This window comes from Heliangelus exortis, chromosome 1, assembly GCF_036169615.1.
Source record: "Heliangelus exortis chromosome 1, bHelExo1.hap1, whole genome shotgun sequence".
In the NCBI taxonomy this organism is placed as follows: domain Eukaryota; kingdom Metazoa; phylum Chordata; class Aves; order Apodiformes; family Trochilidae; genus Heliangelus; species Heliangelus exortis.
In genome coordinates this window covers 40,736,070-40,751,290 of record NC_092422.1, presented here as the reverse complement: position 1 = coordinate 40,751,290, position 15,221 = coordinate 40,736,070, and the positions used below count along the sequence as shown (strand labels likewise).

Sequence of the window (15,221 nt, the reverse complement as noted above, 5' to 3'; positions counted from 1 at the left end):
CATTTTCTGCTTTCTGGTTGGTCTCCAACTCCGAAATGTACAGGGACAGCAAAGTGGTCTTAGCGTGGGATTAGTAAGTGTGCTGAATAGGTCACAGATGGGGCGATAGGAGCATTTTATGAGTGACGTAAGGCTGCATAAACCGAGCCTGCTTATTTATTTATTTATTTTAATAGATAATTCGTGCTCGGGGAGGAGGCGGGGGGGGGAGGAGGACACGACACACAGTATCTAATGGGACGTAATCAACTTGAAACCGCTGTCTGCAAGCCGGTGTCTCACCTACCAGTCATGACCCGACCGCGCATAGCGAAGGAGAAACATCGCATGCGGCTTTTTTTTTTTTTTTTTTCAATTTTTTTTTTTTTTTTTTTAATTTTTTTTTTTTCCCCTCCCCTCCTTGTCGGTGCTGCCGGAGGTTTTGGCAGCCGGTGGGAGCTGCTGCCGTGCCGCTGCGCTGCCGGCGGTGCCCGGGCTGGATCCGGGCAGGATGACATCACCCCCTCGGCGGCCGGGGAGCAGCACCCCTCCCCAAAACACCACCCACACCCCGTATCCCTCGCTGCCCCCACAACAACAATGACGGTATTTTCCTTCTTTCCTCTCCCTTTTATTCTTATTTTTCCTTTTTTTTTTTTTTCTTTTTTTTTTCTTCCCCCTGTTCACGGAGTAGTCAATAGCAATTGAGGAGGGCTGTGGAACATCGTACGTTCTTTTCCATCCCCCGGCTGTGGGGGGGGAAAAAAAGAGGCTTTTTTTGAAGAGGAATTATGCTGTGGGGCTTTTGATGAGTGCACATGTGTTGGAAGGGCTGGGAAGGAGTTTAGGATGTGGGAGATACTGTTTGGTTTCTGCTGCTGATAGTGAAGCAGTATCAGACGTGTCAAGAAGGGGGGATGGGAAATGAGGTATTTTTAATTATTTTTTTTTTTTCCTTAGTGATACTTTGTGGTAGTGTTTCAAGGCCTTCCTGCGCTCTCTTGTAGAAAAACCTTTGTTGGAAAGGTCCCTGAGGGATCAAGTGGACTGTGTGTAACAACTTTTAAAAATAAACTTCAGGATTCCAGGACAGGCTAATCGCGGAGTCCTCTGCCAGCTGTTTCTGTCGGGATGAGCCAAACCTGAATGTGTGTGAGCAGAGTTTTACTTGGAAGGAGAGAGAGAGGAGACTGAAATGCGGTGGGGCTGGAGCAGCACTTTTTTCCCTAGGAGATGGTGGAATGGGACCATAAAAGGGCTTGGGCTGCAATGTCCTTTGGTAATGACTGACTTCCTCTTCATCGAGACCAAGGTGATGGGGAGAGTACCTGCCATAACTAAATAGAAATACCTAACATCTTTTTGAGGAAAATAGGTAATACCTGTCCTGGGTGCTTGGGAACTCTGCTGCAGTGTGGGTTTCTAGAAGGTCTGTGTAATTTGGTGCAGGTTTCAGCTCTAGAAGGGCATCCTGTTCTTTAGGTTTTTTGGGTAATTTATAAAATAAAGGGAAATTGTGTGCCTTTTGTCATCATTGGGTACATGATAACTGCTTACAGTAGCCTTCCCAGAGTTGTAATGCCTGTCTGCTTCAGGCTGCTGGATCGCCTCTGTGAGCCTTGCGTGGCTGCTGACACCACTTCTCAGGATGGCCAACCTCCTTGCTTTGTTCCTTCTGTGTCATTTGCAGTGTGTAATAGGTCTTGTCAGTACAAGGTTGTTTTTGACCAAGTCTTTGTTTAAGTAAAGTCAGAGACTGCGAGTGAGCTGTTTGTATATTAAAGGTGGGGAAGTATTTTTAATGAAGTGTTTTGCTTGTGGCTTTTGAAGTATTGTATCCTGATTTGTTTTTTTTGGAGGACAATTGCGGTTTGCCTTCCCTTGATGTAACCACAGAATGAAACGAAAAATTAATTTATTGAAGTGGAAAATTCATTTTTTAGAAAAGCTGAAATGGATGCAGCACTGAGACTTTGACCTTCTCAGCTTCTGACTAGTGGTTGTTTACTACAGCTGCAGCTGTGCGCCTTTGAAAGAGGAGGAGCTGCAAACACAAGCATGCTCACTTTGCCCAGCTAAGAGGAAAACATATAATAACCATGCTGTTTGAAGTGAGATGTAAAGAAAAGTGTCGAGCAGTCAGGTTGTTGCTTTTCCTTTTGTGGAAGGAGTGTTGTGTTGTATCTCTAAAACAGTTTTTGAGTCTTGGAAGTGCAAATGTGAAAGCGTAGAATAATTGCCCTTCCTACGCTGTGAAAAAATTAATTTTTGGGAATTAAATGCATGCTCACGCTAGAAAAAAAGAACGGCTTTTGTGGTGTAGTACTAAGGACACTTGCAACATTGTCAGTGGAAAAAGATCCATGTAACCTAATCCCCTTTACCAACAAGTGAACTTCAGGCAGTCCTCTTGCTTCAACTCAATGATTTCTCCAAGTCCTTAGTAAAAGAAAAAAAAAAAAAGAAAATAAAAAATAATAATAAAAAAAGAGAGCAAAAGGAATGATATTTGAGGATTTTCAGGGTCAAAATTGTTGTTAGGAATAGAGCTCTGCTGACAAACTGGAGATTGGCAAATGTACCAACAAGCAAATGTACCTTATACTGTTGAAAAAGTGCTTAAATGGGCCAATGTGAGGATAGTTGTGCAGTCTCTTGGTTTATATACGTATATAGGTATGCATAAACAACCCTGCTAGTGGTGCTGTGTTTGCATTTGGAAGCTCTTCTGTGCAGAAGATCTGCTTAAGACTTGGTTCCCTGAGATCTGTGAACTTTCTCATACTTCTGCAAAGTTTGATGTGAATGGTAGGTTTGAAGTTTATTCTGAGTCTGTGCTCCCATATTTGCTCCCAAGCAGTAACTGTAATAGAAAAATTGTATTCTTCAGTTAGTTTTCTTTACATATTGGTGGCAGAGGAGTCCTAAAATAATACTGGGAGACAGAAGGGAAAATTAACCTGGCTTCACCTACAAATCAGTATATCTACACTGCATGTAAAATTGAACTTGTGTGGGCTTTCCTTCCTTGAGTTCAGTGTAAAATTTTGTGGTGTTAATCAGACAGCATGATGTCTTAGACTTTGGTCTAAACCAAAATCAAATTATAATATACTTTTTTTTTTAATTTTTTTTTATTTATGTCTACTGCAGAATGATGTGTTTTGATTTGGAGAAGACAACTTTAAATTATGGTGTGCCTTGGTCCTATAACTTTCTGTCATTTCCTGCATTTTTGGGAATGGATGGTGGCATGAGCCATGCCAGTGTTTCTCTACTGAAATAGTAAAACATGGGAGTGAATATGTGAAGTCATGTGAAATGTGTTCAGAGACTATCTGGTTCATCCTAACTATGTTTCTTCATGTGTTCCACATCTGTGAACATCAGCTTCTGTGTCAGAGGAGCCCCTTCAGCTGCAAGCACAAGGGTAGGGCTTGTCTAGGTGTTGGCTTGCTTACTGTTATTCCTTTAAAAAAATAGTTTGAGTTCAGTAAAATCACAAGGATGCTAAGGTGTGTCAGGACTAGAAACGTGTGTGTTAGGGTCAAGGGAGATCCCTTGATAAGAGTATTAGAAGTATATGCTCAGTGACACTGAATAAAGTTTGCCAAGACTTGCACAGTGGCATTTTCTACTCTCTGAACGCAATTCTAGTAATATCTGTAGTTTTGTGGGGTATGTCCTTTTTTTTTTTTTTTTTTTTTTTTAACCAAATGCCCTCATGTACAATGGTGTTTGTCCTTTCTTGTGTTGCTGCTAGTGCTGGCGTTGGCAGACTTTGGAGTTGCAGCACAGACCTGCAGCACTTGAGTTACAGAATGTCTGGTTAGCAGTGGCAAGCTTTTGTCTTCTCTGTGAACCAGCCTCCAGGAGGAGAATGAAGCATGCTCTTTGCTAAGGGCTGGCACAGTATTTGCTACATAGCAGAATAATGATGGACTCAGAAATCTGGAGCTTTGTTCCTGGCTGTGGGGTGGGTGTGTTCTCATCGTTAAAACGTAGAACAGTAAAACTATCAAATGTCCTTGGACATCAGTGCTGCAAAAGGGATAATTAATCAGATGATGTATTGTTTTGGAAGATCTGAGTCCTGGTCTCAGTTTTGTCAGGTGTGCCTACTGATAGCTGCTTTGATAGCTATTTGTTACCCTCTCTGAAAGGTGGCAAGGAATAACCCTCACGCCTCATGAGTGTGGGGCATTGTCCAGAGGTCAGAGCTGTAAAGAGCACAAGGTTATGCTGGTCCTGCTGACAGTCTAAACTGTTTCTTTTTTTCTGCCTTGGCCAAGAAGGGCTTTGGTGGTGGTGTGGTGTTGCATCTCTTTTTCAGGAGCCTTAGGTCCTTGACAGCAGTTAGGGAAACACAGTGATGCCAGCTGGCTGAGTTGGTGCAGGTGTTGTGCAAAAAGCTCAAGATGGTTGGAAGTAGTAAGTTTGGGTCTGTTTCAGGAGCTGGAGATCTTACCAATGAGTTCTGGAAGGCTTCCTGAGTATGGTCAAGCTGTAATTCTCAGGTATTTTGCTCGAGTCTTGACAGACTGGTATTGGCATGGGTAAAGGCAGCTATCTAACCCCAGCAGTTTCTCTCTTCTGTGGATCCATGAGGGAGAATATTTCCAAACAAAATACTCTGAATTATTTTTTCCCACTACCAAAATTGTCAGAAGTGACAGGAGTGTTCTCCAACACTTTCAGATCAAACTTTGCAGAAGCACTCACTGAGAATTGCAGCTGAAATGATTGAAGTTTGTTAAATGGAATAATGCAGTATTACTTGCATTTCAAAGAATAACTGCAACTGAGTGATTTAGAGTGGATATTATTTCTTTTTTTTTCCCATGGGACCATTGTTTTCCGATGGTCTGCTAAAAATTGAAGACACCTTTTATAGTAGTTGTGTTAACACATTGTCATCCAAGGAAACCACTGAGGTATTTGGTATTAACAGCTGCCAGTTCTTCCTAGGGAAAAAATTATGGCTGTGGGTATTATGTAGTAACATTTGACATGAATCTGAACAATCAAATCAAAATAATGGACTTTTTTTTTTTATCAGTATTTTGAGTATGCAATATTGGTATAAAAGTTTTGAGTTAGCCTTGAAGTGGGTGGGTAGGCAGTGCTCTAGAAAAGCATGGGAAGAGCTGTGATTGATGACACTTTAAAATCTTTTTAAGTACTGGACAGTAGTTGGAGCTCTTCCAGTTCCTTTTTCAGAGAATCTTTCAGTTTTGAGAAATTTTGGGTTAAATGGGAAATGAAAAGATTTCTCTTAAAACAGTGGTGAGGGAAAACATTACTTTCCAGTTTTTATAAATTGGTAACAGTTACAAGGCGACTTAATTTTTCACTGGTTCCATCTAACCAAGGAAATCTTTGGTACAGACAATGCCCTGCAGAATTTTATAAAGAAAAAGGTGAGCAAAATAGGTTATTTTTCACCTTTTGAAAAGGAGAGCATGGAAATGCAGTCTAGTTAGTGGGGGGATTTGGAGGCTGCTGTATTTGGAAAAGCATTGGCATATTGACTTCTAGGTAAATACTAAATCAACATTTTGCTTAAATGTCTTTGACATTTGTCTAAATTAGAGTATGTACCAATAATTCTGGACCTTCCAGTATTGAGAAGGTGATAGATTTCTACTTTTGGTTGTGACTCTATTGGGGTAAAGTTTACCCTAGTCACATAGAACGTTTGAATACAGGCGTAGCACAAATAGAAAACTATGAGAGTTGGTGTACTTTTTGTTCTCTGCATCCTAGCCAGTATCAGAGATTTATTTTGTGCTTGCTGGAGATGTGCTCTCTGCTAGGTTTCACATGTTGCTGGATTTAGGAAGACAATATTTCTTTTTCATTGTCATACTAAAAAAGCATGTGGGCTAGGCAGGGATGGGAGGCTTGAGGCTATGCATAGCAATCACAGACACTTGCCTAAGTCAGTTGAGGCAAAAAGCTTGAGTAAAATACATTCTTTCCCAAAAAGAGGAGTCTAGCTCATCCTTGCACCAGAAGTGTGTAATGAAAAAGCAAGACCAAAATCATTCTTGTGGTCAAAAGACCATCAGAAGCCCACTGTGCTGTCTGACTGTAGTAGAAGTCTCAGATATTTAGCTCATGCATTGGTGCATGCACTTTACTTGGTTTAAGATATGTGAGAGGAGACCTGTTCTGCTGAAATCCTGGGAGAAACATTCCAGTCCCTGCAGGATTTGGTGGTGGTGAGGAAAGAACAGCAGTTTCTGTGGGCTTCTCTTGTGGCTTTTGGTACTTGCTGATTAAATTATGGTTTCCAACAGGAGAGACAGCACTGGGAGCTCAGCGTTTGGTGCCCAAGTCCTCTTGTGAACATAGCCTAAGTCTGCCATCAGAAATAAAAAATACCTGTACTTTCAGATCCCCCCAAGTATTACTGAAATTCTACATATGTGTGGCTTTCAGTGCCATGTCTTTTTCCTCACTGTAAAAAAAAAGAAAGAATTAAAGTAGAAGGAGAAATTTGATTCTTGGCATGAGTTCTGCTCCCAGTGTTGCACATTCCTGTCCATCAGTTCTTCTCCTTGTGTATTTAGCTATCATTCTGCCTCTTGGATCTTGCCAGCAGTGCTGCCTCTTTGGGTGAGGAGTGCTGATTCCTGGTACCCTCTTGCTGTAACTCTTCTGGCCTGAATGGAACAGTCATGAATTGTTACTCCAAGCCAAATTTTTGGACCCTGGATTATTTTAAAGCTTCCTTCATTTTATGAGGAGTGTAGCAACTTCAACAACTCTTTGCCCCATCCCTGCTTTTTTCTTAAAAATGTATCTGGCGTTGTTGTGCTTTCAACCCATCTGATCAAAAAGGCTTAAAGCTCTTAATGCTATTTATATATATGTTGTAAATATATATCTATTTAAAATTGCTACTTACTCTGCCTGAGGGATAGTTCCTTGCCCTACTGGCAAGGCAGTGGCTTTCTGTGGCAGCTTCTGCTCAACCAGAGAGCGGGGTAGGTGGGGTGTGGATGCTTCCCTGTATTTGGTTGTAGGTGTTGGACTGTCTTTCAGCACCCCCAGTGCCAGCCAGGATCACACCCCCTGTCCAGGCTGGCTCCTTGGATATTACTGTGATACCATAAATAGAAACGTGAGGGTAGCACAAAAGGTCATCTTTGCATTTCTGTTAAATATTTGATGTAAGAAAACAGTGGGAATATTCTCCTTGTGTTACACAGTGTTGAAACTAATTCAGCAAACCTGAAAACTTATATCAAAGAATCCGTAGAAGTAGTTTTTATAGTCAGGAGTAGAAATGAGACACATGCTAGGGTAATCATTTGATGTGATCTAAAACAGTAATTCCATTTGGTATTCATCAGACATTACAGTGTTTTCAGCTTAAAAGTTGAACAGTTGGAAGCTTGAGTATTGGCAACCACGTCAAGCACAGGAACTGTGTCCTTAAAAGCATTTTGACAATGCTGCAGGTGTCATAGGAGCAGCAAAGCCACATGTAACAAACGTATAAATTGCAATGATTTTTGAGGATTTCTGCCTGGATGAATAAGTTTGTATTTAGCCCCACAGATGCTGAATTCAATTAGTTCTCCTGGTTTGTAATACAAACCCTGGTTTTGGTGACCTCTCTAGTGCTCTCTGTCTAGTAGGAGGCTTCCAGCTTAAAACAGGGCTCTCAGTCAAGTGATTTAGAAGTACTCCCAGGCTGGTTTGCTATATAAATATAATCTTTCTTCTTGGTGCCTGATGCAGGCTTCCTTAGCTCTCTGTACAGCAATCTTCTGTGTAAACATGGAGTTTTGAGGAGGGGGCTTAAAACTTCCCCTGTGTGCTGAGCTAAAGTTAGGTACCCCTGACAGGGTAGTGTGTAAAATGCAGTTTAAGTCTTCAATAACCAAGGGAAAAGACTTTGAAAAGTGTGTGTTTGAAGTCTTAATTGAAGAGTGAAGCTGCATTTTGAGTTTGGTGTCATCTTGAAGGATGGCTTCGGATGATGGCTGGTTCTGCTTACAGCCTTTTGATGGTGGTGGACATGTTGGTATTGAAACAAATAGCAGAAGGAAGGTACCCTGGAGTCATATGAAGATATACTCACTGGGGTCAGGACTTAGTGAAGTGAGAAAACAAGATCCCAACATAGGATCAAATTAATTGATTTGAAGATCAGAAGAGACCATTATAATCATCTAAATCAAATTAAATAATGCCATCAGTAGAGTGTCACTTAGGTCTGCATGAAGACCTAATTGAAGATCTGAAGACAGATCCTATGAGGGGAGGCTGAGGGAGCTGGGGCTGTTCAGCCTGGAGAAGAGGAGGCTCAGAGGAGACCTCATCACTCTCTACAACTCCCTGAAAGGAGGGGGTAGCCAGGTGGGGGTTGGTCTCTTTTCCCAGGCAACTCTCAGCAAGACAAGAGGGCACGGTCTCAAATTGTGCTGGGGGAGGTTTAGGTTGGACATTAGAAAGAATTTCTTTACTGAGAGGGTGATCAGACATTGGAATGGGCTGCCCCGGGAAGTAGTGGATTCTCTGTCCCTGGAGATATTTAAAAAGAGCCTGGATGTGGCACTCAGTGCCATGGTCTGGTAACTGCAGCAGTAGTGGATCAAGGGTTGGACTTGATGATCTCTGAGGTCCCTTCCAACCCAGCCAATTCTATGATTCTATCAAGCATCCGTGGTTTTTTGGAGCTGGAACATTTTGAGAATACACAGTTGTACAAATCTTCATGTGATGGGATATGAACTTGGTCTGTAGTTAACTATTCCAGTGGTTTTAATTAATATGTATGCATTATTTGTACCTGGAATTTATCCATATGTTTGGCTTCCAGCCACTTAACCTTGTTATATCTCTGTCTCTTAAGTGACTGGTCAACCAGTCTCCTGTCAATTCCTTCTCTGTCTTCATTTTCAGAGTTTGCATAATTGAACAGTGTTTTAATTTGCAGCTGCTGAAGAAGGTGAATTGATTTAAATAATTCTGACTTTAAAGTAGTGGGCAGGAAAACTTGATTTAAACAATCAGTTTAAATTTTGTTTGGTTTCTGCAGCTTTTACTGATTTTTTTTTTTATTTTTTTCCCCAGTGATGTGCATCAGGTAAGTAATGTTTAGCAGTAGATGATACAGTCTTTATGCAGAGTATAAAGTCAATCTTTTAGTCAAGAACATGCACTGTATCCATACCTATATATTTAAAAAGTTTTGAGTTAATGTTCATTTACTGAACTTTTAATTCTTGCCTGTTTAATACTACAATATGACTGATTACAATATTACAATATGACTGATGTGTTTCTTCTTTACTAAATAGTTTAATTTTACTGTTGACTTTGCTGTACTTAGAAATTGGAACTCATAAACTGTAGAAAACATAATTGAAATTATTTTTATTAATATATTTAATGTGCCAGGTTATTTTAAAAATCTAAAAAGTGTATGTGTTCAAAACTATTATATTAAAGGAAAAATAATACTTGGCTATTAAGATAAATTTACAGTTTCTGTTTAAAATATCCTCAAGAGTTTTTGACTAGTAGGTATCAACTCTTCAGCATATTTTTTATATTAAAAGGCTGCAAGAGAAAAAGCTAGGTTATTTTGCTCTGGTAGCAGATTTTCCAGCTTCTGAACAAGCTCGTTATTCATCTGTGGTAGTTGAATAAACTTTGAGAAAGCAGGTATTCTATTATGCACTTGCTTCTTGATCAGTTTCATTTAAGTTTTGTTTAATCTGTGATTTTCATCAGGTTAGTAATTTCTTTGAAATTCCAATAGCAAGTGAGTGCTGCTGGAGTATTGATGAAAGAAGGAATGTAAACTGGTTTCATAATTCCAAATGTATTGTTGTCAAATAATTTAAGTAAGAGTCAAAATTTTTCATTAGAACATACAATAATATTAGAGAAAAAAAAGCCATTTCTCTACCAGGCAGGTTTGGGAGCACTGTTGGTTAGTCTGCTTTTTCTAGGAGTATTAAACATTGCCAAAAGATAGGACTAGACATCTATTCTCATTTTCTGAAGCTGCCTATGGAAATAAGTTTTTCAAATACTTGACTCCTTCTTGGCTGGTGACACTGACACCCCATTTCTCAGAGTGCCTTTTTGGACATGTCTATTCATGTCTCTTCAGTCCATTATATTTCTTACTTTAGATAAGGTGCTCATTGGCTTAGAGGCACCAGCTGAGTAGAATCTCTCAGGCTCAGTGTTTGGTTTGCTTACATTGTGCTTCAGTTCTTGCTCACTAAGGTTTTTCTTCCTTTGTTTTTCCAGGATCACTTAAAATTTAATAATGATGCTAATTGGATACTTCATTCTCCCCCCCCTCCCCGCCCCCTCCTTGCTGTTCACTAATAATACCAGTTTTAAAAGAGTGAATAAGGTATCAGGTGAGATCTGCTCCAGGTGGGGAAGTTGTGGTGATTCATAATGATCTTTCATTGAGGTCCTGCTGGTACTCAAACTGACTGGAGCTCTGCCCTGTAATGATTTTGTACTTTCTGAAGACTTTCTTCTGTGCTTACCTGTTTACTGCTTAATTTTCTCAGTCTTCCCAAGGAGATAAAATTGTATAAATGAAGTGTACATATTCAGACTTTAAACCTGTGATCAAAGGTAACCTTAATTTATAAGGAAACCATAACCTTATTTTATAAGAAACCAAAGATGGGCCTTTCTCCTTTTTTCTCTTGTTTTTTTCTCCCTAACTTTCTGAAATACCAACTGAAGGCCAAAGCAAGATCGATTTTTTTTTTTTTTTTTTTTTTTTTTTTTTTTTTTTTTTTTTTTTTTTTTCCCCCAGCTTTTGTTCAGTGTGATAACTCTTTTTCTGCTTTGTATCTCTCATGGAGCTCAGCAAAATGATATAGGGTGCAGAGGTATAAAAAGTAGTACAATTGGAAATGTAATTCCCTTTCTCTTCCTCAGAGAGTGAAAAGGAAGGTTGTTGGCTCTGTCACTTTCTTTTTGCAAGTCGAGGTAACTAGTTGCAGATCCTGTGAGAAGGATCATGGTTGGGAACAAGGCCTGTTGTGCAGTGTAGCCCTGTTGTAGCAAGTCAGAAAACTGAAAAGTGGTGGTCAGAGGAGAGGTTTTATTAATACTTAAAGCTACCCGAGGGGAAAGTGAACCAGGTTAAAAGCACTAAAAATATATCCAGGCATGATGGGGACTCTCTGCCAGAGGAATATATCCTTATGCTCTTGAGAGAAGTCCAAATGGGCGTGTGTTTATTTGTGGTTTACAAAAGTAAAGTCAAATACATTGTAAAGTTAATTTTACACACATCTCATACTCTGCACAGCAAATTGGACTGTGGGGAAACATCACCTTTCTGAAACCCAGTCAACTTCCACTCACTTGTTGCAGTCCCAGCATTTTCTCCAGTTCCTCCTCTTGCCAAACTCTTCTCCAGTGCTCACAGCAAGGTCTTGGTTTAGGCTTCCAGTGGGGTGCTTGAAGCAGGCTTGTGCTTTCCTCCATTGGGCTTACTCCTATTCATCATTTTTATGTTGGGAACCACCAGCTTATTAAGAAATAGCACCTTACAGTCTAGCAGTGTGTGTGTGAGGCTCATCAACAGCTCTCCATGGAGCTTCTGAACTTTCTCTTCTGAGTGTAGCTCTTTGCAGAGAAATGTGAGCCTAAAGCATTTTGCAGTCATTAGCATAAAATCCTTTTTCTGCAAAGCCCAATAATTCTTTTATTTCTTTTTTACAAAAATGGAATTTTTAGTGTTTTTTTGGTTTTTTTTGTTGTTCTTCACCACTAATGTTGCTCCACCTCTGTGCCATGTCTGGTACTATTTTTTTTTTTTTTTTAACTTTCAAGTTGTTTTTTTTTAAATGCAGAATTAGTTTCCATTTCACACAGTTTTAAACGTTAAAAACCAGCAATCCCTTAGTTTATATTTTCATGTTATAGATGGCATATCATGTTATAGGCCCCTGGAGCCCCGAATTTCTGCTGCAGATTTATTGCAGTGGTTCCTGAGAAGGCTGTGGTGAGGCAGTAACCCCTTGGTTTCTGGGTCGGTGCAGCAGACAGCTGGAGCTGCATGTGGTATCTCAGTGCTGGTGTCTTAGGTTACCTTTGGGAAAGCTTTTGTGGTACCTCACAAGTTGCCACGTGGAAAGTGGCTCAGTTTCTTCCATTTAGTTTATGCTGTCAGGTGCCTTTTGTGTCCTGTGTTCTGTAACTGGGACATCTGAGGTTTGAGGTGCCCATAAATTCACCTGCTGTCTAGCAGGAGGGTCCCTTGAGCCTTTTCCTCTTCTTGCAGTCTGAGTGAGGGCTGCCTTTGATACGTGTCCTTGTATTTGTTCTGGATCCAGGATCTTGGGAGAGAATTTCTGCTCTTTCCCATCTGTTTCCCAGTTGTGCTATTGGGCTCCAGGTGGGTCATCCTTCTCGGGGACGAAGGCATGTTTGGGGGGAGAACCCAAATGGTCCAGGAATAGTAAGTATGTGTGTGTATGTGTGTTTCATTAGTAAATGGTGGAAAAAGAAAGCTCATAGTTGCTCACTGGTCATCTTGTGTAAACTCTGCTGCTGAGGGTACTTTCCATGCAACGTAAATTTCTCGTACTGCAGCACTAGTTACCACCCACTGAAGATGTTCCCTGTTACTGGAATCTCAGTAATCAGCTGTGGAATGACTTTTCTTGTGCTGCAGACGATTTTGAGACATTTTGTAAGACAGAAATTGGTTTTCACGGCTTGCCACAGAAGTTTACATAGCTAATGTGATGCCTGCTGTGTTGTGTGAAGTGATTCTGTTGTAATGTGTTCATTTTTATGATTTGAACTAACCTCTGCTGTAGTGTCAAAAGAGTCTCCTGGCTGCTTCTTGGAGGCTTGTTGAGAAGCTGTGGGTTTGTTTCATGTTTTTGAAGGTGGATCTTTGCAGGTGGCAGATCTGTGCTGGATGCAGTAAACTTTGTTGCCTCCAAAGTCTGAATTTGGCTTCATGCCTGTTTCTTCAAGAAATTGAGATGCTCTCTCCCAGGGAGTGTGATGTGTGTTTTTCTTGTCTGGATTCCTCTGGTGAAACTTCAGAGTCTTTGCTTTTCAGCTAGGATGTTTGGACACATCATGTTCTTTAAGTGTATAATTTTAAAGCACATCACCCATCCTTTTGGAAACAGAAGTCTTACAGATCTTCTGCCATACAGGAGAATGGATTTCTTTGTTGCTTTGATTTGTCTTCAATGTGCAAGATCACAAAAATACTGTTGCAGGTGTTTTTTATTAAAGTTTTCACATTAGTCAGAATTAATTAATATACTTGTTATTTCTACTTAATGTCAAGCTTTACTTTTCCTCCTATCTTCTTCAGATGTGATATCATTGCTGCTTCACTGATAATCTTGCTTTTTCCAATGATCCCATCAACAGAATTTATTCTGAGTATATTTTGTGCTCCTTGCCATTTACTTTTGTCTGCAGGATACAGTAAGTTAGTCATGCCTTAAATTGATTTAAATATCTGTCAAATAAGAAAAATAATAGAAAAAAATGAAGTAAGCAGTGTTCTGTTATAACATGGTACTCTATCTCCAGGTTTTATCTCTTCATTAACATTTGAACTTTACTATGAGATTCGTAACACATTTTTAGAGAGGGTGTTGAGATATGTTCAGAGCTCCATAGCTGATACACTGGCTCATAATTTGGAAGTTATTTAATAAATCCTGTGCATAAATGTATGTAATGCTTTTTACCCTGGACACTTTTAGATCTGTCTTTGGGAAAAAAATATGTAGAAAAGCTGCAGAATACAAGGGTTATCAGATGTGTGCTTATGATCACAGAGTCCTCAGGGGATTTCTGTAGTTGGTTGCTCTCTAGGTTGCTTCAATTGTTTCTGCTGGCTGATGTTTTTTTCAGAAGATGTAAGGAAGAGCATAACTTCTTTCCTTTGTCAGACGGCAAATAACTTCTATGAGCCCTGTAGCCATGAAAAGTATATCAAAGGAGGCTGTTTGCAAGAGGTATTATCCACTTGGTTTCCTTGGAAACGTGAAACATGATTTACAAATATTGACTTGAGAAAGCTGCAGCTTAGAGGAGATCCGAAAGTGTTGGTTCAGGCTCTTAAATTAATATCTCTGAAGAGTTTAGGCCATATTGAAAGTTACTGCATGTCCATGAAATGATATTTATAATAATTCTATGTTTCTGTGTTGCTTGGTACAGTAGCCAGTTGTGGGTGCTGGAGGAATGGAGAGAATCTGTGAGAGTTTTGCTGGATAAGGAATGCTGGAGTGGGATCTCTGGCTCCAGTTTCATCTGTGTTAAACAGCCCAGCTCTCCCCCTGGAATTAGCAAATTGATGATCTTAAAAATCAAGTAATTAGTGCCTTACAACCGATGGACTGCAACCTGAATTGTTGCCAGTTGGACTTGATGATCTTAGAGGTCCTTTCCAACCTGAATGGTTCTATGATTCTGTGTTTTCTTCTTGGTGGAGTTAAGACACTGTAAATCATCATTCGTGCCTTGTGAATGTTTCCAAACAGTGGAGGGTGGTTTGAATACTCTTTGTCATTGCTTATGCAAGAGATTGTCTGATAAGCCGAAGCAAATTACATTTACTGGATAACTTTCATTGTATGGGGATTTTCATGTATGCTTATTTTGAAAGGTTGCTAATCATAATTTGGTCTTGCTGGACTTCTTAAGGTTTTCAAATTGAAAGCTCCTTAATCCCTGGATCATGGTGTTAGATAATCCTGAAATTGGTGTTAGATTCACTCTGGGAGGGTGGAAAGGGACATCCATCTCTATGGAAGAAAAAGCAGACAGCAGAGCGTTGCATCTTTGTTCCAAGTGCCAAGCTGTAAACAGTGGATAGAGGTTGCTTCTGTGTGCTTATTAGCAAGGAAAAGACAATCAATAACTGAGGTGCTGCCAGCTACAGTTCTATTTGTGCTTCTCATAGTGTCAGTGGTCCCTGTTGCTACCCACCTCCTGTGGTTCCAGTCCCTCTGTCACTCATCCTGCTTCCACTGTCAGCAGACTGGGTTGGATTGAGAAATTTCCCTAACTTCTTGGGTTTTAGTGACTTATTCTTAACTCTGGTTATTTGCCAGTTCATCAGACCAGGTGGTTGGAGGCCACTAGTGCTGCTGGCTGGAAATCACCTCTAGCTGTTCCCAAAGTTGAGTGTGACAGCCTTACATCCACAGTGTTTTCAGTCCAGAGGAACGCATCCAGAGCAAGGATGAAATGTT

At 40.2% G+C, this 15,221-nt stretch overlaps 1 protein-coding gene across 7 annotated transcripts in view; it reads left to right on the top strand.

The window, feature by feature from the left end:
• Positions 1-15,221, top strand: part of KLF12 (KLF transcription factor 12) — a 249,071-nt gene that overhangs the window by 1,944 nt on the left and 231,906 nt on the right. The window contains exon 1 of one of the 7 annotated variants that reach the window (XM_071741178.1): positions 449-585. The exons of 3 other annotated variants lie outside the window; for them this stretch is intronic. The gene's annotated coding sequence lies outside the window, so the exon portion shown is untranslated. Of the gene's footprint in view, positions 1-448; positions 586-1,081; positions 1,355-15,221 lie in introns of those variants that run through there. 3 more of the 7 variants (XM_071741169.1, XM_071741134.1, XM_071741193.1) reach the window with 3 other exon arrangements.